The 26,576-nt window shown below is 32.2% G+C and overlaps 1 long non-coding RNA gene and 1 other non-coding gene across 2 annotated transcripts; both read right to left on the bottom strand.

Annotated features, from left to right (window-relative positions):
* Positions 1-7,451: 7,451 nt before the first annotated feature.
* On the bottom strand, positions 7,452-9,550 carry LOC102663779 (uncharacterized). Its single transcript, XR_001383372.3, has 3 exons — positions 9,306-9,550; positions 8,170-8,440; positions 7,452-7,903 (listed from the first exon to the last, which is right to left on the bottom strand). It is a non-coding gene; the product is annotated as an uncharacterized lncRNA (long non-coding RNA).
* Positions 9,551-11,580: 2,030 nt separating this feature from the next.
* LOC112998416 (small nucleolar RNA R64/Z200 family) lies at positions 11,581-11,673 on the bottom strand. Its single transcript, XR_003263517.1, has one exon. It is a non-coding gene; the product is annotated as a small nucleolar RNA R64/Z200 family (small nucleolar RNA).
* Positions 11,674-26,576: the final 14,903 nt, after the last annotated feature.

Here is a 26,576-nt window from a genome sequence, read left to right as displayed (position 1 = left end):
TAAAAGGATCTATTTTGTATTTAAATTATATTATAAACAGATGACATATTAAAATGTGCACCTGTTGATGAGCTCTTGAAGCAAAAAATTCTTCAATAGTGTGAAGACTCTATGTGTATCCACACTGAGACTAACCTCTATTCGCCAACAACTTTGAGAAGTGGAAAAAAATAAGAATAGAGAAGTGATATTCAAAGTATGGTATTACTGTCAAACCCTTTTGAGTTACTGTAATAATTTCTGGATAGCATGAATACTAATCAAGGTAGACATCTAGCAACACTCCTTAACGTCTGGATAGCATGAAGTAGCAATAAAAGAGTACTGTAATATTTTCTTCCATCTTTACAGTTCTGGGTTAACTCTAGAGTATGATATTACTGTCAAACCCTTTTGAGTTAACTCATAACGACTTAAGAAACTCATTTCTTCTTTCATTTAATTTTCCTGGCCAGGATATAATTTTATTCATAGAGCTCAAACTCATTACCAAGAGTTGATGAATTCCTTCTTGATTAATCATTAATTCTACAGGTATTTAATCATATTCAATATCCATTCAACAAGTACTCTAAAGCATTAGGTGTTCGGAATCAAAATACAACAAATAACCTATTAATTATATGACAATCTTAGGTCAAAGAAAGCTATTATACCTCTTCTTGAGAATTTTCTATTGACAGTTTATGGTAAATTTTAACCATTAGAAAATTTCAATTGAGTCAGTTCAATGATCACATCAACATGTGACTCATCTATATATGCAAATTAATAAATGAGATCTATTAATATTTATCCAATAAATACTATCACATATATATTAATCTATCCAGATTATTGATATCCTATTTACAATAATCCTATGATCAAGAACGGTTTACATTAAAATTAGAACAAACTTGTTTCTCACTATCATAATCTCTATTATAATAACAAGTCTTTAATTTTAATCAAGGACATTATCAAATGGACCATTGAATCAAATAGTAAAATATGACAATGAAAACAAAATAATACTTTATTATTAAAATTAGAATTGATTTCATGATGACTTGGATTGTGGTCATACAAATTTATTCCCAACAAAGAAAAGTTTGAGAAATCTTAGGGAACCACTAAAGATGTCACTATCGTTGTCGAACTACACACGTGAGCCCGCTTAGAGGTACGAGATGAGTTTATTGCAATTGGGATTAGAATGAACATGTGTAGGAATCCTTAGAGGATCAAATTGGGGTTTATTTTGGGATTTTTATTGTAATGTAATTCTTACATTAAGACTATAATTACGAGATTGTTATGTTTGATGGACCAATTGATGTCATGATGCGAATTGATTGATATAATTGAGTGCTCTTGGTGTTTGACCTATGACTTTGATTCCTTTAATTTTGATATGATTATGTGAAATTGTTTGAGGGATTTTACTCCTCATGTTGTGAGAAACATTTTTGTATAATTTGTTTGTATTTTGGACAAAATTTACTAGATTACCGTGATAAATTGTTATATTGGGATCATGAAATTGTAATTGACATTGTGTGCAAGTGAGAAATTGAATATGTGATGGAGATATTGTATGCATTGAGTTGTGAATTATGAGCTATACAATCATATAATTGTAAGACCCTTTAAGGGTAACGAGTTTTGTGCGACGAGTTTTGTGATGGGATCCACTGTGGGAACCCGACGAGTTGAATCACTTTGAGGTGCATCAAATTAAAATGATTTTGAAAACAATTGAGTAGTTGTACATTGCATAATTCATAGGTAGAGTTTGTGTTTGTGCCATGTATATATTAATATTGTGATGTGTATATGATTCATGAGGTGTGATAACATGTTGCCTTGGGATTATAACATTGTGATTGAGATTGGGCATATGTGATAGATTTAGTATGTGTTGAATTGTAAGATACATGCGTATTGAGATGTTTTGTGCATTGAGTTGTGAGCTATAAACCGTACAATAACACGATTATAAAACCTTTTAAGGGCGAAGAGTTAATACGCAATGAGTATTATGATGTGATCTACTGTGGGAACCAGACGAGTTTAATAACTTTGATGATGCGCGATGAGTATTGTGATGGGATCCACTAAGGCAACCTGACAAATTTAATCACTTTAAGGTGCGATGAGTTCAAATTATTTTGAGAACAATTAAGGAGTCATGTGTTTTGTACAATTCATAGATACAGTCTGCATGCTAAAATATTTTTTGGGTTGGACCTGAATCAAGAGGAAGAGGTCCTAATGGACTCTTCAGAGTCTAGGCCTTGGGAGAAAATACACCCGGTTTGAGTGCTCCTTTAAGTTTGTGCTAATCCCACATGGTTAAAGCATTCTCGGAAAATAGTGTGACCCTGACTGGTTTCCCTATGATTTTACCAAGTGAGAGGAACCTAACTTTCTAGTGTGTGGTTGATATTGTCATGTACTCCTAAGAACCCAACAAGTTTTTGTCACTGACATGATACCACATTGCATATAGGATTGAGTCAAAGTGTATCTGTTGCATAGTGCCTGTGTAATGATCATTGTAACTTGTTACGTGATGGTGGGTATTGAATTGTGTGAATGTGAGATGTTGTGTTGTACTTGAGATGTGTTGTTCTGAACATGTGATTAATGTGAAGGTGTGGAATGTGATTTTGTGATTAAATCCTTGGAATAAGTGATTAATGAGTAGTAAAATGACATGCATTGTGCTAAGTTGAGCTTATTATACTTATATGATATTATAGTATATGTATGTGTGTGTGTGTGTGTGTGTGTGTTTTCTTTTATCTTTACTTGTTTAGGAATGTGATAAATCACTCCCTATGTGTTGTTTGTATTTTGATCTTGTGATGATCTCGAACCTTGTGTTCGTGGGAGTAGATGGTTAGGTGGATGACTTTAAAGAACCTCGTGCTAGAGGACACTATGACACAATTCTCTGATTGGATGTGACATTGGGGCATTTTCAATTGCATGATGTTCTAAACATGTTATTTTACTTTATTTTATTCCACTGCTTAACTTGAGTTTTATTTTGTAAACTTGGACGGCCTTGTTGTGAGCCGGATATGTTTTTAATAAGTTTTTTTTGGTAATAGTGTAGTGAATGTGACCTTTTTACCCACTTGAATTTGTTTACGTGATTTGAATAAAATTGATTTAATTAAATTCTGCATATTTATATGCTTTTCTTATTTATATGTATGTTGGGTAGACTGTGTTATACTATTGCTATGGGTGATATCTATATCTATATTATATACACCTAAAGCAAACACAAAAATAAGTTTTTGACAGGTGTCAACTTGTGAGCAATCCATCCAAAAATTACTATCTCCATTATTTACTATTTTAGGAATTGCAATAGTAAAATAAAATGGAGTATAATAAAAGTGAATTACCAATCTAAAACAAAGACAAAATGCAAAGGCAAAGGCAAAACAACAAGGAGGAAAACTAAACAAAACGCAAAGGCAAAACAACATAAAAGAAAACCAAACGCAACGTAAAGGCAAAACATCAGAGAAGAAGAACATGCAGGGGGGAGACAGAGAGCAAGAGAAGGCTACCCAGAGAGCATAGTTTTCACCCAAATAGAAAAATAGTGATAGTAGTCTGAATACGAATTTGACCACACTTACAAAGGTATGCGAATGCTGGAAACGGAGGAGAGTCCTCCAAATAATGTATGCACACTTACAAAGGAGTCCAAATTTAGGTAAGTTTGTAGCTGTTATGTCATTTTGAAGTTCAAATAAAATAGGTTTAGGGATTTCACAACTATTCCCTTCTCTCTCAAACCCTAATCTGATCCACTAATGAACAAATTTTTAATTTTTAATTTCAAATGTGATTTTTGATGGAGGGATAGGGTAACGTATTTTGAACCTTATAAATAGATTCAAAATTTTAGTGTGAAGTGCACAAACCATTCTAGCTATCACTGTGTTTTCCTAAATCCATAAACCCGTATATCCATAATTTTCATAATGGCCAACAATCATAACATTGTTGTTGAGATTGATGCTACTAGAGAAAACTGGAAAATATGTGTTAGGGTTGTTCGTTTGTGGTTGGTTCCTAATTTCAAAAATAAAAAACTATCACACTCCTTGGAGATGGTATTGGTAAATTCTCATATGGGTGGTTTTCTTTAATGTTACAACTTTTTGTTTTCATATATTTTTTAAATGCAATGTAAAAAATATATGGAAACAAAATCTGGTAACATTAAAGAAATCAAGGAAGGAAATTTATTTTGTTGGAAGATAGAATCCACACCACTGTGAAGAGGACATTGGTTTACAAATTTCAAAATGAAATCAAGAAAGGAAAATGTTATTCCTTCCATCCGATGGGTGTTGCTTCTAATATTGGTGGTTTCAAGACTAACCACCATCCTTACAAACTCATATTTCAATTTAGCACCAAGGTCATATTGTTAGAGGATGGTGCAGTCCCAAACATTGTGTATGATTTGGTGCCTATTTCTACAATCATGGATGGTGGTCTTGATGTTGATTATTTAGTGGGAAAGGTTGCTCTTCTAAATTCAATAAATTTTGATTTGATTATTATTTCTACTATTATGCTCTTGTGATATTTGTTGGATAAGATGTCATGGGACTATTCACTAGAGTTGGAAATGAGGGAGAGAACGAAAAGGATGGCAAGAAGACCAAGATGAATGTGATTCAACTTGAGGATGAAAGATATATTTCTTTGGAAGTTTATTTATTCTTATGTTTTATTTGTCTATTTAAAATAATGATTGTGTACAAGCAGGGTGAGGATAGAGTGTACTCTATTCGGAGAATATGTTGACAAGTTGAATGCTTCCTTGCTTCTAGAGAAGGTACAAATACTATAGTCATAGTGTAGTTTGCCAAAATGAAGTCCTTCAAAAGTATGAGTTTTGGTTTTGTATAATAGAAATAGAAAAAAATATAAAAATATTTGTTCATATTTTTAATTTAATGTTTTCCTTTGTTTTTGTTTCACTAGACAAATATTTGTTTTTAAGTCCTTCAATTTCTGCTTTTTAATTATACTTAATGCTATTATCGTATTGCTATTAGGTAATCAAAACACTTCATTTGTTGGCAACATGAGAATGAAAATATCAAAAATGAAAAATAACAATTTTTTTGTTGTTGGCAAAGGTTAATGGCTTGATTTGTTTTGGGAGTGTCGGGTATGTGATCTTAGGTTCTGATTTAATTTATCTCGACAACATGAGGCTAAAGGAAACAATGGTGTGAGCAAACTACCCATACTTGGTGGCAAAGCTCAATTGTTAACTTTTGTTTTTCGATCATCGTAGTGCATAGTATGTGATCTTATGTTTTGCTATAATATTTTGCATCAATTATTAATTTCATTCAAGCAATGAAAGTGGCTTTGTGATGGTCTTTGTTGCAAGACTACTCGTATTTGGAGAATCAGATTATTTCCTTTCAAGAATTCCTCTATTGAAATTAATTGATTGGTCTTCAACTTCTAATTTTGTTTCTATTCATCGATACTAATTTTTTTATGATTTAGTCTTAAAGGTCGTCAAATTTTAAGTTTGATAACATTTTGCAGATATTTATAACTTTTTGTCGTAGTTGCTTCATGTTGAGTTTATTTAAATATTTTAGATACATATTTTCTTAAACAAAATTAATATCAAATTCTAAAATTTTGAACACTACAAGTGTGTTACTCAAGTCCTTGAAATGTTATTTTCTCTCTTAAGCTTTTGTTCTTAGCAGAGGATGTGAAGAACTTAGATTTCAGTGCCACCAAGATGTTTGTTCAAACAATATAAAGATGAATCATTTCATCTCATTCTAAGCTTAAAAGTCTCACTTGCTGCCTTTTGACATGATGATATAGTTCCATCACCAAGATAAATCCATTGTGAAGAGAGAATAGATGAAATCACAAAAGAACTTTTTTCTTGATGGATAAATCCTGCATGGTTATTTTAACACTTTTGCCATTGATAAATTTCTTACTATGCTAACGAAACAAAATATAATATATATATATATATATATATATATATATATATATATATATATATATATATATATATAAGAAATATGAAAGTTTTCATTTAATTTACATAGATGAAGAATTTACTTCAAATTATATTAATATCTATATTATCACTGTGAAAATAGTTTTTTGTTATAATAATTTTATGACTTTCTGTTTTTCTAACTTAAATAATTTATTTGATTTGATTTGATATCAAAATTTTGTAAAATTATATCACAAATAATATCATAAATAATGTTGAGCCAAACAGTGAAACTTCTTCACAAAAAGCTTCTTTTTAAAGATAAAATAACAAAAAAGGAAAATATTTTTTAGAAAATTTAATATTTATGGTTAGACTCTCAATTATTTTATCCAACTTTTAATTTAAAGAATGTTTAAAGTAAAAAAATAATAAATAATAAACAACTTCTACTTATTTTTTATTTTAACTTAAGTAACTTTTAAGAAAGAAAAAAAAAAATAAGACTGGGCCAAACGGTATCTTAGTATTATATATGGAATGAGCTATAAATGCATGTTGGTATTTAACAAGGATGGGCCAAATTCCATAAAGATAAGAACCGGGTGAAAACAACTATAAAATATGTTTTGTCAAAGGAAGAGAATGACATTCTCTTTGTCTCAAAGGCAGAATTGATGCAATCCTACCCCGCAAGGGCATTGGATAGAGAACTCAAATAGATTGGGTCAGAGATGCAAGAGAAGACCCTAGGGTTCTCACGACCCTTTGGATAAAAATCGAAGTTACTCCAAAAATTTATTTCCTAATACTATGTCTAAGTTTATATCCAATTTCCAAAAGTGATGTGACATGTTGCAAAAAATGTTACAATAAACTCTATTTTATGGGTACCCATTTGATTACTATCTAACCCCATAAGATACTGCATGATAAGTTTTCTATTGGAGAAATGATGCCTGAGAAAGCTTCTCTGACTATACTAGCATAAATTCATTACCAAAATTCAGGTACCATGTTGTTTATAGCTAGACATCGCTGGGTAGGTTTTTATTATTTCTAATTGCAAGTTTGTGATCATTTACAAGTAAACAAAGTGTTCATTATTCTTAATTAAATTAATGAATTGATGTAGAATGTTGAATACGATCTAAAAATAGTTAATAGTATATATCATACAAAATCATATTAAGAAACAGAGGCTTGTACACCGAAGTACTAGTACTAGGTTGAAAATTAATTAGAACAGGATCAATCAAATACTGAATGAAGCTTATTTTTTATGATTTAGGCTAAAAGTGCATAGAATAAAACCAATTAAAAGGACACTAAATACTTAAACATATAGAATTTCTTAATGACCTCCAAATATATTGGAACAAAATGATTGAGCAGCAGACAAGTCATAGCAATAATATTTTGCTTGAGTCATCCACCATTTTCATGCAACACATTTTCTATTAATCTCCTATGCTTCTCACTTTAACACAAAATTTCACTTATAAAGACCCAAAATTTCCCATTTTCTAATCAAATAGATCTTCCTTGTTATTCACATTTGAATAATATAATGGCAAGTCTCATGTATATATATAAAATAAAATTTCCACTTAGCCAATCCAATTCCTTTACCTTCTCCTCCCATTACACAACTCGGAGAACCAAAAATGACATCTCTAGCATGAAAGTGAGATTCTCTGGAGAATGAGTTATTTCAATCTACACACTGAAGGCTACGTGGGAAATTTTAGACCAATAAAAACAATATGAACATAATAGGTTTCCGAAAAGGCCATTAACTAATGTTCAGCCCACTAACTTAACCGGTGATTCTCCAATTTCCCAGCATGCATTATTTGTTGAAATACCCTCCTTTATCTAAAAAATCTCCTGTACAGCAGACACAACATAAGAATAAAATTATCATAATAAAACCTACGCTCCAAACTATATAAAACTCAAATATGGAATATAAAAATGGTATAAATCAAGCCTAGGTTCTTGTCCAATTGAATATCACAGTCTGACAGAGTTCTGAAGCACGGCCAAACCTTTGTACAAACAGAATACACCAATGATTAACTAAACATCAAACAGATTATATCATGTGCCATAAGCAATCCAAGGAACACTTTCTTTTAAAATGTATATTTTACCTTAAAAGATGAAAGTGGTCTCTACCGAAATTGAGGCACACTTGGTTCTAATGACGTTGAAATCCTTCATGCCCATACCAGCATTGCATAACATTTTTCCCTCTTCACGACAGAAGTATCCCTTGTCGAGCAAGCACTTCATGAGTTGGAACCACTCAGGCCAAGGATGAGCAAGCTTGAGTATTGGCTGCTGCGCCGAGTGCAAGACTACGAGTTGTGTTAGGCTTGGGAGCAAGACTGCGAGGTCACTAACCATAGAACTTAGACACCGCTTTTTGTCCAAACAATATATAAACTCAGTATTAGGGACATTAGACCTCACTCATTCAAACAAGCGGCTTATATCACCTTCGTGTGTTATATATACAGCATTTTTGGAAACGCATTATATTCTACGCGATATATTGAAAATTTAGGCATTGTTCCAATAGAATTCAATTCATTAAAACACACCCAGTATAATTTTTTTTTACATCATATAATCATAAAATGCAGAATAAAATGCAGTGTTTGATTAACTTTCACATGCAGAACTGCAGAAACCAAAATCAAAAGCTAAAACAATATAATAAATGAATTTCAATTGCAACACATCTACAGAATTGAAAAAATAGAGATTGCAAAGAATATATATAGCAACGATTCTCATGCATGATAAAATCTACACTCACATTAAGAAGAATACCAATACTTCGACAAAAAGCAGAAAACCAGAGCCATTAACACGCAAAATTCTCTACTGCAACAAAATGTTCTAGAAATTCAAAAAAAGACAAATTATCTGCATTTGAAGATCAGAAATTGGCAATTGTTATCAGTCATTGTGATTCCCCAAAAACGGAGCAATGAAAAACTCATCATGTCTCTCAACATATAGATGAATTTGCAAAAATTCATAAAGAGAGAAATAAAGCACAAGGCAATTTCAAAAAGAAAAAATTAACTATCAGAGACTTAATCACATGATAAATACCAAATGAATTAATCCCAACCTTATTGTTGCTTAAGTTCAAGCAGTGCTGAAACTGATTATTTGTCAACCTTATAGAGAAATAAGGCAAAAGGCAATTTCAAAAAGAAAAAATTAACTATCAGAGACTTAATCACATGATAAATACCAAATGAATTAATCCAACCTTATTGTTGCTTAAGTTCAAGCAGTGCTGAAACTGATTATTTGTCAACCTTATTGTTGCTTAAATCAAGCAGGGGCTGAAACTGATTCTTTGCCGGTTATCAACTTTTGACAGACGGTTGCTCACTGTGCCTGCAGCAATATTACCAACAAGATCTTAAATTGCCGAATTTAATATATACAAGAGATGATGGTTTAACATCTTACTCATAATATTAATAGTGATACTCTTGTAACCGACTTAGCTTTTAGCTCTGTGTTCTACCAAGCACCGTTATAATCCCAGTTTATTCATATCTGCTTTTTTCAATAATAAATTAGCATCTAATAGACTAGAAGCACATTAAAATATTAAGTAAAACTCGCAAAAACATAACTCAATAGTAACCTAGGAATGACTGGAAAGTAATATAATCAATGAATCAAAGTGGGTACATAAAAGAAACAGTAAAAATAGATCTATAGCATGAAACTCCCTATTCAATTTAAATAACAAAATTTAACAAAACAAATGGATGGATATGTTACTCTCATGGCCAGTCCCAAATGATAAATGCGACAACACCACTCCACAAGCCAATGGAATATGAGACTGCTCCGGCAGAGATGTCACCAATGAGGGTGGTGCCATCAACAAGTGAGCATTGATTTATAACAGTTACTATATACAATTTGTTTGCTCTCCAAAAAGCATGAGACTCCTCCTAAGAAATCTCTTGTCAATAGAATTTAATTAAAATGTAATTATAATGCAAAAGTTTTTACCCTACCTCCAATCACAAATTATATCTAGAAGACTGTAATAATTTCCATTTGTTAATATCAAAACCCTCCTCCTTTGTCCGGGCTTGGGACCGACTATGAGAGCATAGGCGGAGTTAAAAACTTTTTTTTACAAGGGTTTGTCTAACTGATCCCAAGTAAAAATCGGGTTAAACCACCCCATTTCTAATGACCAATAAAATTTGGATATTTTTTTATATTTTGAATTCTATCATTAATGTTATGACTATTACAATTAATATCATCTTTAATTTCTCTTTCATGTCATTTATTTATTTTCATATCATTTATGTATAAAATTAAAACTTTATAGTTGTTACTTAAAAGTTAATAATAAAAATTATAGTAAAATACATAAACATATTTAAACAAATTATAAAATATTGCAATCTTAATAATTATTATTAATTAATTATAAAAATCTACATAAATTTTTTTCATTTATTTTAACTTTAGAAACATTTTAAGTTTAATTTCTTTTAATTGATTGAAATATGTAAAATTAACTTTTGGTAACTAGCTGTCATTTTACATATAGATTGTACCAACAATCAGATTGTAATGTCAAATGTAAAATGAGAACAATTTTATGTATTTCACTAAATTGAAAAAATTAAAATTCATTTTTCCAAAGCTAAAATAAATGAAAACTATATACCAAAAGGTTTTTTTCATGATAGATATTTACCTAGAGTGAATAAAAGAATAGATTTTTATAATTAATTAAAAATACTAATTATTAAGATTTTAATATTTTATAATTTATTTTACATATATTTATGTATTTTAGTATAATTTTAAGTATTAAATTTTAATTAATAATTATAAAATTTTAATTTTATACATAAATGATATGAATAAAAAATAAGAAATGAGATGAAAAAAATAATAATAAATGATATGAAAGAGAAATTAAAGACAATGCATCAAAGGTGATAGCCATATGTTCAAATTATAAAAGAATGGCCCAAACTCTATTGATCATTAAAGATAAGGTAGTAATTCAAACCCTTTTAAAATAATATAAATAATTTATTCTGCTGAATAACAGAATTCTCAATAAATAAATTATAATTCTGCTTAACAGAATTATCAATAAATTATAAACAAATAAATTATAAGTTATCATTAACAGCAGAATAAAAAATAAATAAATTATAAATTCAGTTAAATAACAGCATTATAAATAAATTATGAATTCTGCTGAGTAACAGAATCATCATCAATAAATAAAGTATAATTCTGCTTAACAGAATTATCAATAAATTATAAACAAATAAATTATAAGTTATCATTAACAGCAGAATAAAAAATAAATAAATTATAAATTCGGTTAAATAACAGCATTATAAATAAATAAATAAATTATGAATTCTGCTGAGTACAGAATCATCATCAATAAATAAAGTATAAATTCAGCTCAGTGACAGAATCATAAATAAATAAATTACAAATTCTGCTCAGCAACACAATTATAAATAAATAAATTAAAAATTCTGCTAAGTAACAGAATTTTCATTCTCATCGATTTGAAAATTTCGGAAGTCTGACATGCGAATTTATTTCTGAAATGAACACTGCAGAACATATAAAAAAAATCAAAACCTAAAAAGATTAGCTCAAGATTTCAATTTCTATAGGAAAATACCTAAATAAACAACAAAATCAAGAAATTCACAAGAAATATTACAATTAAATATTAAGAAACAAAAACAAGAATCCAAGGAAAGCACATGGGCGTACACTGAAAATAAAAATTCAAAGAGGAAACCCAACGAAAAGATGAAGAAATTCAGAATATAAAAATAAAAACATTATATTTATCATGATGATTCAGAAAAACAGACCAGCGTAAGAATCATCATGTCTATTCACTGATGGAATTTAATTTAATAGGCAATTTCAAGAACAAGAAAACAGTGAAGGAAAGCCATAAATAACGAAGACGACAATACGATTTCAGAAAGTGAACAATTGAAACAATAATAATCAGAGAGGAGAGTAATGGAATGAAGTAATGAGAGGCAGGTGATTAGGGTTTAGCATAAAATAAAGAAAAACGATTGAATAAAAAGCAGATAATAGGAGAAATGCTAACCTGTGTATTACGAATGAATTAGAGAGAGGGAGAGAGGGAGTGAGTTGCGGTGGAAATGAGATGGAGGTTGAGTTGAGAATGTGAATGTGTATTTTATAACACGAGCGAGGAGGGTTTCTGCTAGCAATTGCAAATGGCAGTAAAGGGGTGGAGTGAAATATAGAGATGAACGGCTGGAGATTGGGGTGAGAGATATGGATCGGACGGTGGGGAGAGGCGCATAGGAATCAATGTCAAATATGCACCGTGGACCTTTACCGTCCCTTTGATAGATGTCGACACTTAATCATGGCTTCACTTAATAAATCACTTTTATTCAACATTTTTTGTTATTTATATATTTTATATAAAACTTACTCGTCTTAAGACCATTTATTTCATCCATTTTATTCAGGTTTATTTAACATTTTTTTATTTAATGCAATATATATTTTATATAAAACATGACAAAAAAAATCACTAATTCACTTTAAGAACGTGTAACAGAAAAAGAACCTAATAGAATCTAATAATGACAAAGAAGAAAATTTAATTACTAAAAGAGTAAGAAAGAAATAAAGAATCCGATAGGATCGAATAACTGAAATCTAAAGTTGATGAAAAATAGATAGAGTCACTCGCAGTTTATATTTTTATAAGAAAACTCAGTCAAACGATAAAATATTTGGATTGAACAATAACAAGAAATCCTGAAACAATAATAATTTATAATTAATTAAAATATAAATAAAATCTTAAATTATGATAAACATATACACAATAAATTATAAAGAATAATAGTTAATTAAAACATTATTTAAGCCTGACTCAATCCTATATTAAACCACCAAGTTCAATAAATAGCTTACTTACATATAAAAGAAAGGGCTTGTTATTTGCACATTCTTTGCTAAGTACACCACTGCCCATTTTATTTTTATTACCAATTATATCTTTTTAAATCCTATTTTTACTCTCTATATTTGTTACTTTTTAAATCCTATATTTTATCCAATCTTTATTATAAACGATTAACCTCTTTATTCATTATTTTTTAAATCTTTTTTATGTATTACTGAATTTTTCATAAAATATATGTGATACTATACATTTCCTCCTTGTGATAATACATTTCAATGTACACTTTATCTATTATATGGTGTGCATAATACTCCTTCTTTGTACATAATAAAAAATGTGTGAGAATATTCACAAATCAAAGTTGTTGATAGACATTAGTTGTCTTCTCACATTTTGTGTATTGGGAATTTTAGATATAGGAATTAGTCTTTTAATGTCTAATGTCAAAATAAGTATGCATCCCACCATTAGTGATAATTGTAGCTCTTAAAGGAAGGAATGTTCGATAACGGTCAAAAATCACTTTTTAAAACAAACATTTATCAATTCCAAAAAGTAGTTTATAGAAATTTGTTTTAAATGTGCTAAAACATAGTTTTAAAATTACATTTTAGAACTTATATATGATTTTCTAGAAAATAAATTCCATAATTATGTGTATTTTATTAAAACATAGTCCTAAAAATTACTTTATGGAATTGATATATGTTGTTTTAGAAAGTATAGTTCAAAATTATGTTTTAAGAAATAAAAAAGATATAAATATAAAGGGGTATGTTAACATACCAAATTATTTGGACAAAAAACTTAACTACTTATTTTATGATAATAAATTTATTTACGGATAATAAGGTAATTTAATGTTTATATTTTAAAACTCATTTATTTCTCTCTCCCACTCATTCTTAAATTTTTTTAAAAAAATATTTAGGGAGAGCAGAGAGAATGTGTGCCACTAAATATATTCACCATATGGGATGCAAAACAAAAAGGAAAGACAATGAAATGACTTTGAAAATCGACATTAGCAAAGCTTTTGATAGAGCCCAATGAGATTATCTTCTGCGGGTGATGGATAAAATGAGATTTCACATGAAACAAATAGGTTGGATGAAGCTTTGTTTTAAAATTGTAAATTACCAAGTCAAAATAAATGGGAACCATGTAGGACCAATCTCACCTAAAAGAGGGCTAAGATAGGGTGACTCATTGTCACCCTACCTTTTCATTCTGTGCACAAAGGGATTCTCCTTCATCCTTAAAAAAGTCGAGTGTAGGGGAGATATTCATGGTATAAAGGTGTAGAGAGGAACACCTGTTCTCTCACACCTTTTATTTGGTGGCAATTGTTCTCTATTTTGTATGATATCAGAGAAAGAAACAACTAGACCCACTCAAATCCTTGATACCTATGAAAGGGCTTCTGGCCAAATGATCAATTTAGACAAGTCATATATTTTTTTCAGCACCAACACTCAACAATCTTTGAGGCAAACAATCATGTTTGGTTTGGGTGTCTCTACAATCATAGGGTCTGGAAAATACTTGGGTCTCTCATCTGTCAATGGCAGAACAAAGAAAGCAATTTTCAATTATGTAGAGGAACGAATTTGGAAATGCATCAATCACTGATCGGGGAAGTATCTTTCCAAAGCTGGTAAGGAAGTTCTAATTAAATCTTGTGCTCAAGCAATGCCTTCATACACCATGAGTATCTACTTGCTTCCAACAACTCTAAAGGATGAGATTCAAAGGATGTTGAATTGAATTTGGTGGGGATCGAAAGGTGCATCAACAAGAAGAATAAACTTAGCTCAATTTGGACAAGCTTTCCATAAAGAAGGAGTTTGGAGGTATGAGGTTTCATAATCTCCATGGATTCAACCTAGCAGGGTTGGGAAGAAGGGTTGGAATTTCATTAATAACCCAAATACTACAATTTCTAAAATTCTCAAAGCTAAATATTTTTCAAATATTTGATACTTGGATGCCAAACTAAGGCATAAACCAAGCTATGCATGGCATAGTATTTTTGCTTCACATATATTGGTCAAGGATGGTATTCTGTGGGGAATTGATGACAACTCCATCAATATTTGGAGCCAACCATGGGTGCCAGCATCAGCAAGACCATATATCACTTCATCTACCCCGCTCAGCCTTCAGGATCTTAAAGTCAGTCCACTCATCAACCACCAACAACAATGTTGGCATTAAGATGTGGTACAACAAATTTCCAATGACAATGACTAAAGAAATGTTGCTTCCCTCCCCTTGTTGAACAGTGAAGTCAATGATAAAATCATATGGAGATTAACTGCAAATGGTGAGTAGAACATCAAATCAACTTACCACAATTTCATGGAAATAATAATCCAAAATAACCACTAAAAGGTAGCTAGAAATTGGAACCTCATCGTGAAATTATAAGTACAACCCAAGGTAAAGTATTTTCTGATGGTGTGTTCTTAGAAACTTCCCTCTTACTCGTGTTAGGCTTCAGACCAAGAGAGTCACATGCTCTTCTACTTGTTGTTAATGTTATACCAATTCTGTGAACAACTTTCATATTTTCTTCAGCTGTTAACATGTCCAAAACACGAGGAAAGTTGTTGGGCTTTGGAGTTTAATTGAGCCAAAATTCTACCAGGTTGGACCTGCAAGCGAGCTAACCTTCAAGCTATGGGAAACCAGTAATTCCAATCTCCAATCAAGAATTGCTATGGTTTTGTGGTATATTTGGAAAAGACAAAATGAAAAACTTTAGAATGAGGTAGATACTACTCTAAACATCTCAATCTCTCTCACTATGCAATTCCTCCATGAATGAAGTCATGCTCAAAAGACCTCTCAACCACCAAGAGCAATTCAGACAATTGATGCACACTCACGATAGACAAAACCACAAAAGAAGTACTAGAAGATCAATATAGATGCAACACTTTTCATTGATGAGAACAAAGTTGGTATTGGTCACTGTCTACACAGTGAGGAAGCAAAAGCATGGGCCTTGCTCCATGCTATAAAATATGCACAAGAGTTAAACATCTCAAAGGTTATTTTTTGGATTGATTGTAAGCCATTGTAAGCCATTGGTTGATAATCTGCAAGCAAATTAATCAACATGGTACTTATGAATACCAGATGATACTTCTTTAATGTCGAACAGGGATGGTAGTTATTCCAAACCCAATGGTGAGTTTTGCTAGGAGACAAATAAACCAAGTAACTCACCTCTTGCAAGGGCTTCTCGGTTTAATGCTCGTACCCATGAGTATGATTGTATTTCAAATTGTATCTTGTCTTTGATTCTTAATGAAAAGAAATAATCTTGCTTCTCTTAATAAAATATATGCATGTTTGAATCCATAATGAGGTTATGATATGCATACTGAATTTGTATTAACACCATGCTTAAAGCTCATAAATTTTAATGTGTGAGTGTCATTTGATGAGATTTTCTTAAATAGGTTTGTTTTCAAACATTTACAAATGTGCACTTAGTAGCCTTAAAATGACCGTCAAGCCCATAAACAAGATGGCTAAACTGTGCCTCCAAACTCAAAATTAAGATTGTACTCAAAATAGTAGCATGCAATTTTATTTAGTAATTGAATAAACCAAATAAAATTAATCTTCATTACCATTTCAAATTCAACCATACAATAATAAAATAGTAATTGCTTATATTTGCTTACTTGCTTATTCTAAATTTTCTATGACTAGTAAGCTTTCTTTGCTTTCTAGAATTGACTTTCAGCTATATAGCTTGATTGACTTTGGGGCTTTGTTAGTTTAACAACTTTGTTGTATCAAACAATGGGCCTTTGGGCTTTTTTTGTTGAAAAGGAAGTAGATTTTACAATTTCTAGAGCGATTTAATAATTGGGTAACTAAAAGGAATTTAATTTTAGGACAAAATGCAATTTCCTTAATATAAGGAGTGTTTATTAGGGTGAAAATAGGCCACGCAGACAATTAGGTGGCTTGCAGCCTAGCTGGGCCTGACCTTTTTAATAGGGCTCTTGCTAAATACATCTTCTTCTTTTCTATTTTAACCCCATTTTTTGTCATTAAATTTGTTATTACCATTTATATCCTTTTAACCTTGTTTCTACACCCCCAATAGAAGCATGGTTCTCTACCTCGAAAACTGATTGGGGAGGAGAATTTTGCCCATTTGCACCTTTTTTGGTTGTGTTCCCCTTACTTAGTCCTTACAATACTCATAAATTGGATTCCAGGTCTCATGAATGCCTTTTCTTGGGTTATTCTACTTATCATAAGGGCTGCAAGTGTATTTCCCTTTTTGGAAGGATGTTTGTCTCAAAGGATGTCTTATTTAACGAGTTTAAATACCCCTATTTAGTTTTGTTGAGTCTACCTTTCCTACAACTGAACCATCCTCATCCCTCACTTCTTTTATTTTTCCTTCCATACCAATCATAAATAACCAGCCTCCTCATCAAGCTAACTTCTCTTATAGTTCTTCATCTCAATCTCTTCAAAATAATTAGGTTGCAACTACTGCTGACACTGCTTTTAAGTCAAATTCTGATATTGTTGTTCAGTCAGCTTCTATTGTTGTGTCTCTTCAGTCTATTGACAATACACATACATCTCTATTAATAGCTGACAATAATACTGCTCATTCTCCTAATACCATTGATCTTTCATCTTCTTACACTTCTTATTTTTCTCTTTCTCCTTCCTGACCTCTGATCTTCTGACACTTTTCTTCTTCTTTTACAAACTAGATCCAAATCAGGTAATTGTTTACCTATGAATCCTTTACTTCTTCTAACTCATATTGAACCAAAGAATATGAAACATACCTTGACTTCTCAAAATTGTTTGTTAGTTATGTAACTAGAATATGAAGCATTGATGAAGAATAATACTTAGGATCTAATACCTCTTCGATCTAACAAGAAGGCTATTTATTAGTTGTAACTGGGTATTTAGGGTGAAAGAAAATGCAAATGGTTCCATAAATAAGTATAACTGGTTGCAATTGGATTCATTCAAGTGCAAGGGTTTGATTTTTTCTCTATTAGTAAAATCAGTTACTATTAGACTTGTTTTTAGTTTAGCCATTACAAATCAGTGGGATCTTGGTAAATTAGATGTAAATAATACTTTTCTGAATGACTTACGTAATGGACTGTTTACAAGTCTCAACCTCCTAGGTTTCAACAGTTTAATACTTCTTTACTATGAAAGTGAATAAAGCTTTCTATGGCCTTAAGCAGGCCCCAGACAATGGTTTGAAAGACTGCAATCTACTCTCCTTCAATTTGGTTTTGTGACAAACAAGTGTGATCCATCTATTTTCATTTACAAGACTGGCTCTCACACTACTTATCTCTTAGTCTATGTAGATAATATCATCATTAATGACAGTTCTTCATAGTTGATTCAACACCTAACCACTCAACTCAACTCAAAATTTTCTCTTAAACAACTTGGTCAACTGGATTACTATTTTGGCATTGAGACTAAATCTCTTTCTAACAGGTCTTTACTTCTCACTCAAAGCAAGTATAAAAGGGATTCACTATAGAATACTAAAATGGAAAAAGCTCAGTCAATCTCTTCTCCAATGGCCTCCAACTATAAACTTAGTAAAATAGGCTCGGATCTCTTTAAAAATCCCACTTAATACAGGTCTATAGTGGATACTTTTTAATGTTTGACCATCACTAGACCATAGATCAGTTACTCTATGAACCAGGTTTGTTAATTTACGGTCAATCCCCTAGAGTCACACTGAACTGTAAGGAAAAGAATCTTAATGTACTTGAAAGGAATAGTTTTGCATGGTCTTCATCTTCAAGCTATTGTTTTGGTTCAACCTTACTTTGTTTGGACCCTTTGTGTTGTGGACTTGGGATGTCAATAGGGTGGGACGAGGGCGGGGAGTGCTCCCATGCTTCCCGTCCTCGCCCCCTTAGCTTCCCCGCATCCCTGTGGGGCCCATATTTTTAAACAAAAAATTAATTTTAAATTCTAATACAAATAAGTTTCAAAGACACTTAAAAAGTCTTGCCAACATAATATTCAAATTCAAATAATCCATATGCAGTTAAACTCAAATAAACAAACATGGACAACAAATTTAATTTGAAATAATACAAACATAATATTCAATAATAATACAAATAGTTGAAACTACAAATATTATTTTGTAATATTTTGAACAACCAACAAGTCTTAAGTTCTCTCATTCATCAACCAAGTAAAACATATGGATCTATACTATTCCAAAACAATATGATTTGATGGAAGATAACTGTCAGCCAAGAACAAAAGCAGAGACAAACAAAACAATTATCTTGCACTTGCAAAAGAAAATACCCCATTAAATTGAAACTGGAATTTTATGTAACACTTTTTATGTTTATCCATAAGTTTTACAAAAAGCGCATAATGGATTAAGGTACATTATATTAGATTCCAATACATTCTAGAGCTATTAAAATTATGGATTCGTTTAAAATAAGTCAACATGACTCTAGAGTTGTTGTAGCCAGTGAACCAGGAATTATGATAAATAATGCCTTGATCAACCACTCAACAATATAAATATAAGAGTAGCATAAATATCAAATTGAAATAGATAAAATCAGATGAAAAATATATATAATGCCAATGGAAAAATATGTAAAAGAGATTAAAGTGAATTACTAAAAGTCAGATTGACTATGAGTGTTTTGATTTTTAGTATGTAAAATATCTTATTTATACTATGTCGTATAAATAATTTAAGAACTTAGTCTAAAGAACACACTAACTTATTCACAACTAAGAGCCAGGATGTAAGTTAGTGTGAATGTGCTAGGAAATCTTTGGGTGTAATTCAAAGAGAATTGGTCTAATTAGTTTCACATGTTAGACAATTATCAGTGAAAATAGATAAATAATCATTCAGTTTTTAATATCCATGAATTTATATAACAGTCAAACATAATAGAACTTTTAAGTTACCTGTTATAGTGAATATTTATAGAATAACTAATAAACCCATTATAAGTGCTAAGAAAATAGAATGGGAAACTAAACATGAACTTTTAATGCCAGTGTACCATACTCATCATTCTGTTGTAAGTAATAATTTATTACAAAAAAGACTAGAAGAAACAAACAAGGAAACAGTTGATACTCAAATTATATATTGTCAATGATTGACCACAAGAATAACTTGTAATATCATCCACAACCATTAATTTTAAAAAAAATAAAAATTATCTTTCAAAGAAATAAAGAAATTCAATGTGTAGCAAACAAATCCATTGACAGAAAGAGAGTAGCCAACACTTACACTCCAAAGTGACTGGCGGCGAATGGTGATGAGATTGGATGGCAACAGTGCGGTCTGGGGAGAAGTGAATGATGCGACATGATCTAGGATGAAAAGTGAAGTGAACGAGCTATTTGAGGGGGACTGAGTTGTTAGGATTTCTAAAAATATAAGGACAATTTTTTAATTTCCTTAGACCAGGGACTTGTGGGGCGGGGGAAACTGTCCCTATCCTTGTCATGCTTGTGGGGAAATATTTATTCCCATTCCCATCCTCTTGGGGAAATATTCCCCTTTTGTGGGGCCCTGAGCAGGACAGTCCCTTCGGGGATCCCCGTTTATGATACAAATTGATACCTCTATTGTAGAGTGGGCATTAGATGTTGATCACAAAAGGTCAATTTCAGGTGTTGCCATATGTTTGGGTCTAGTCTTATATATTGGTGGTCCCTATTTGTGGAGCTATTTTCCACTAATTACAAAACTCTTCTCTGATATGGCTTGATCATTGGTGAAAAGGTTTGTCAAATTCTCTTTCCAGGTTCCTCAACCAGCTCTAGCAAAAAAAATGCCATCATCTAGTATCTTACTTGTGTTGGGGCTATCGTTTGATGATATGATTTTGTTTCTATGGTTCCATATACTCCAAGTTAGTGCCACCCACCAAATTAACCATCTCTGTGACTTAATACCAAAATGTGTATTGCAAATTGAGTGTTGCATGAAATTCTTCCTTGGGTGTTGCGAAAAAGGTCCCACTATATTGATCCAAGACAAGGATTCCCACCAGATCTGCCTAATTTTGTGATAGCTAAAAACCAAATGCCCTGCATTGATCCTTCTCCTTTTCCGTACAAAATGGACAGAGTGTATCATTTATAACTATATTTCTGTGTGTCAAGTTCAATTTAGTGGGCAGTCTGTCCTTCCTTAATCTCCAGACAAAAAATGCCACCTTGTTTTGTATTTTTAGCTTCCATATGTCATGAAAAATTCTCCGTGTTATCATCTTTTGAGTTCCTGTCCATTAATTGATAAGCACTTCTAACTGCGTATTTTCCACTGGTATCATTTGTCCATACCCATTTATCCAATTGCCAGAGATTTATATTAATAGCTTGTATCTCCTCCAGAAAATCAGCCCACATACTTATTTTAGTCTGGAACAGTAGCCTCTTCCACTGCAAACACCATTCTCATTTCCCTTCTGAAGTGTCTCCTATTTGCAAAATGTATTGCTTTTATTGTTTTGAGTTCAGGTACAGTGCAGGATACTTTGCCTTTAAAGGGATCCTTTCAACCCCCAATCCATCTTCCTAAAATCTAGCATTTGAACAAGACCCTATTCCATCTTATGCCCTGTTGGAACCAGCTTTCCTCCCCTGAATTGTGGCACGTCTTTTTCAGGTCATACCACCATTTGGAGACTACTTGAGGTGAGTTGTTTCCACTTTGCTAATCTACTCTCACATTTTATAACTATGGGTTCCAAAGTCACACAACTTTTTGAGTTTGCCCCAATGGGGATACCCAAATAGGTAAATGGTACAACTAGTAAGCTACAATTGAGGTACAAGGCAGCCTCATTCAACCATTAGGCAGATTTTCCAGCCGCCCCAAATTGACTTTTTGCATAGTTGATTTTTAGGCCTGATACCATCTCAAAAATCCTCAATATTTCCTTGAAGACCTTTACATTTTGCATGGATGTTTCATTGAAGAAAATGGTGTCATTTGCATACTGTAGGATGCTGATTTCTATTCCATCTTTTCTCACCAATAACCTTTGTACTTGTTTTCTTTTAGTGCATTTTCCATTAAACCCCTTAAGCCCTCGGTCACAATATTAAATAAGAGAAGGGCTAGTGGATCCCCCTCGCCACAATATTATCATAGTTTGGCACAAAGTACTGCAGAATTATCTTGGATTCAGACCTTGTTGAATGAATTGCAAGTTCCCTTCAACACACCCATTGTATTATATGACAACCAAAATGTTCTTGCTCTTGCCCACAAACCTATCCTTCATGCAAGAATAAAGCATATGGACATTGATGTTTTCTTCATTCGGGAGAAAGTTCTAACCAAGTAGATGGTTGTTCACCATGTTCCTGCACTAAATCAATGGACAGATGCTCTCACAAAGCAACTTCCTCTAAGCAAAACTATTTTTTTGATAGCCAAATTCAAAGTGCTTGAGACTCCCTTAAAGTCTCACCCACATTTATTTTGAAGGGAGGTGGGTATTAGAGTATTGTACAGAGAGTTACAGTATCCAATTCCACTATCTTAAGTTAGTAGTTAGGAGGTTAGTTATAGTTAGTTTGTATGTTAGTTATAGTTATTGACAACTGTTGATAGACGTCATAACTAACTACCTAACTCTATGAATATATAATTGTAACACAAAAATTAGTACCCTTATAATATTTTCTCTTTACTTTGAAGTTTTATTTTCTTTCTTTTCCCTTTTCTATGATCTGTTAGAACTCTAATTGCATGAAAGAAATTAAAGAAAAAACAAAATTCACTCACAAACGATAATAACTATTTGATGTGACAAGAGAGACATAAACACATATGAAAGGTGTCAATGAGGTGTCTAAAATATTTGGGTGCCCAAGTATCATTGTAGTAATTAATAGAAGATATTACAGTTTCCTATATTAGATAAATCACAGATTTGTTTTACTTTGTTTTAAAATAAGATTTTTTTATCATTATTAACTATTATTTGTTTCCTTTATTATTCCTTAAATCAAGGAACAAACTTTATTGTAATATTTCTATATAAGCAGTATTTTTACTGCTTGAATGAAATAAGAAAGTCTTCTGGCCAAGCAGATCATACCTTATTTACAAAATTTTCTTCTAAAGAAAAAATTGTTGCACTAATAGTCTATGTTGGTGACATTATCTTCATTGGAGATGATGAAGTGGAATTGGCTAGGCTAAAAAATAAGTTAATAGTAGAATTTGAGATCAAGGACTTGGGATCCTTGAGGTACTTTCTTGGAATGGAGGTTGTTTGCTCAAAAAGAGGAATTGTTGTTTCCCAACAGAAGTATATTCTAGACCTCTTGGAAGAAACTGGAATGAGCGGTTGTAGACCAGTAGATACCCCCATCGATCCCAATGGGAAACTGTGGGAAAAAGGAAGTTTGCATGTTGATGTTGGAAGATACCAAAGGTTAGTTGGCAAATTGATTTACTTGTCTCATACCCGAACACATTGCTCTTTCAGTGAGTGTTGTACATCAGTTTATGCACTCTCCTTATGTAAAACACATTGAGGCATTCTACCAAATTTTTAGGTATTTAAAGAGCAATCCTGGAAAAGGTATGTTTTTTAAGAAAAATAGTGACTTGGAGAAGAGCAAAAAACAAGGTGTTGTTGCCAAAAGCAATGCGGAAGCTAAATTTAGAGCAATGGCCCAAGGGATTTGTGAAGGATTGTGGATTTATAGAGTCTTAGAAGAACTGGAGATGGAAATAGAACTCCCATTGAAGTTGTAATTTGACAACAAGGTTGCAATAAGCATAGCTCACAATCCTGTTCAGCATGATAGAATGAAGCACATTGAAATTGATCGCCACTTTATAAAGAAGAAATTGGATGCTGGAATTATTTGCTTGTCGTTTGTGCCTTCCAATCAGAAAACATCTGACATCTTGACCAAGAGCCTAACAAGACCCATTCTTGAGCCTGTAGCAAGCAAGTTAGGCATGTTAGATATCTATGCACCAACTTGAGGGGGGTGTAGGAATTAATAGAAGATATTGTAGTGTCCTATATTAGATGAATCAGAGATTTGATTTACTTTGTTTTAAAATAAGATCTTTACCATTATTAGCTATTATTTGTTTCATTTATTATTCCTTGAATCAATGAACAAACTTCATTGTAATATTTCTATATAAGTAGTACTTTTAATGCTTGAATAAAATAAGAAAGTCTTCCCTATTACTTTCTACAATCAACACTCATTCAAAAAATGAAAAAAAAATTAACAAAGAGAGGAAAACATTATATTTCTAATAGTAGAGTAATTCCTACTTGTCGCAACCTACCCTTCGGCGGGAGGGCGACGCGAGACTCGCGGGATGCGTGTTCCACGAAAGGAATACGCGCGGAGTCGCCACCAACGTTTATTTGAGGAAAACGTCGGAAAAACCGGAAAAGACGCGATCTACGAACTTTTAAGTGAAAGGTTCGGGAGTTGTATTTACGCGCGGGGAAGGTATTAGCACCCCACACGTCCGTCACAAGGGACGGCAGCCTTTAATCGAATGTGCAAACATGACTTTGATTTTTACGTTCCCTTTTATGTCCTTATATCCTTTATACCCTTTTTATATTTTTTCTCTTTTAGTGGTCGACAAGGGTGTTTCCCTTTGCTCCTACGTATTCCTCAATTTGCGATGAGGAAATCAGACCTACGTAGTTCTTTCGGAACAAAGTGTTTGGTTTAAGTTTGTTTTTTGTCTTTTTTGCAAAATATGTTTTTTATTTGAACAAAAGGTCATTTAAGGTGTTGGACCATTAAACGGTCTTTTGATTTTGAAAGGAGAGAAACGTTAAGGCATTGGACCATTAACGATCTCTTGTTTTTGAAAGGAGAGAAACGTTAAGGCATTTGGACCATTAACGATCTCTTGGGGTGGTCGACAAAAGCGGGGCTTTTGCTCCTACGTATCCTCAATTGCGATGAGGAAATCAGACCTACGTAGTTCTTGCAAAAGCGGTAAAGTCACATGTTGATTATATGCTTTTGAATGGTCCATGTTAACCGATAAAAGCAAAGAGGACCGTTTAAGGCGTTGGACCTTAAAACGGTTTTTAGTGATTTTTCGGAAAAAAACTTGATTTGTGAGTTGATTTTAGTCTTAGTTTCACTTTGGTTATTAATCAATTCATTCAAGGAAACTTCCAAAGAAAAACGTCCGATTGATTTTTTTTAATATTTTATTCAAAGATATTTTGATTATTTTATTATTATTTTTCAAGATATTTTGATTATTTTATTATTATTTTACTTTTTTTGGTTTAACCGAGGTTATAGCGTGAACGATCGGTTAGATTTCGTTTTAACAGTGATTAAACGAGATTACAACGCAAATGATCGGTTGAAATTCATTTTATCATTTATTAGACGAGAAAACGGCTTAAATAAATGGTTAAAGCACGTTAAAAACGGAAGAAAAGAAAACTGAAAGTAAACGAAATTAAAGTGAAAGTACACAAAACAAGAAATGAATTGAAAGTCTCGGATTCGAAAACTTACCCGTTGAAGAACGAAGAACGAACGAAGAACGGATGAAGAACGGTGAAGAACGACGAAGAACGATGAAGAATTTCCACATAATCGCTTACGGAAGCGTTACGGAAGTACTTCGACTTGATTTTTCTTCACGAAAACGTGTTTTTTGCCCAAAATAGCCGAAATGCATAGCCAAAGGGGTCTTGAACATTTTGAAACAGCTCCCCCCTCCCCTATTTATAGAAAAAAAGGGAGGTGCTTGCCGCCCAAAGACTTAATGAAGAAGATTTCTAAGCGCACCTGAATTACTAAGTTCACCCCCCTTTTCGTATTTTACAGAAAAGTTACGGAAGCCTTACGGAACTGTTTTCGAATTTGATTTTCATCTTTTTTCTCTTCCCTTTCACCAATGTTAAGTGGAATATGCTTACCCAAGGTTTTCGGAAATTTTACGGAAGTATTACGGAAGCCGCGGAAGCCCCAAAAACCATTTTTCAAAAACGTGGAGGAGCTTGCCGCCCAGTTGCTTCCTCCTTAAGCAACCCAACTTCCAAAATGTTCGGGATGGGCCTAGATTTGAATTTCTATTTACACCCCTATCTTGATAAGTTCACCCCCTTACCTTTTTTGGTGATTCTTTTTTCGTAAAGTTACGGAAACTTACGAATCTCGTAACGATACTTGTTTTCTTTCCGTAATGTTACGGAACCTTGCGGATTACATAATCATCCCCTTTTTGACTTACGAAATGTTACGGAATCTCACTTAATTATGCAACGATGCTTCCATTTGATTTCCGGTGTGTCACGGAAACTTACGGATTGTGCATCAATATTTTTTGGTTTTCTGGCATGTCCTGAAATTTCACAAATTGCCTAATGATGGGTGCCAAGCACCTCACAAGGACCAAAGAAAGGTCGCATGTCATCAAGCAAAGGTCCCCGGACGAAATTAGGGTATGACACTACTCATTCCTAAAGAAAAGAAAAC

The sequence above is a fragment of the Glycine max genome, chromosome 11 (genome assembly GCF_000004515.6).
Source record: "Glycine max cultivar Williams 82 chromosome 11, Glycine_max_v4.0, whole genome shotgun sequence".
NCBI classification, from domain to species: domain Eukaryota; kingdom Viridiplantae; phylum Streptophyta; class Magnoliopsida; order Fabales; family Fabaceae; genus Glycine; species Glycine max.
The sequence above is the reverse complement of the archived record's forward strand: the minus strand, read 5'-3'. Positions and strand labels throughout refer to the sequence as shown.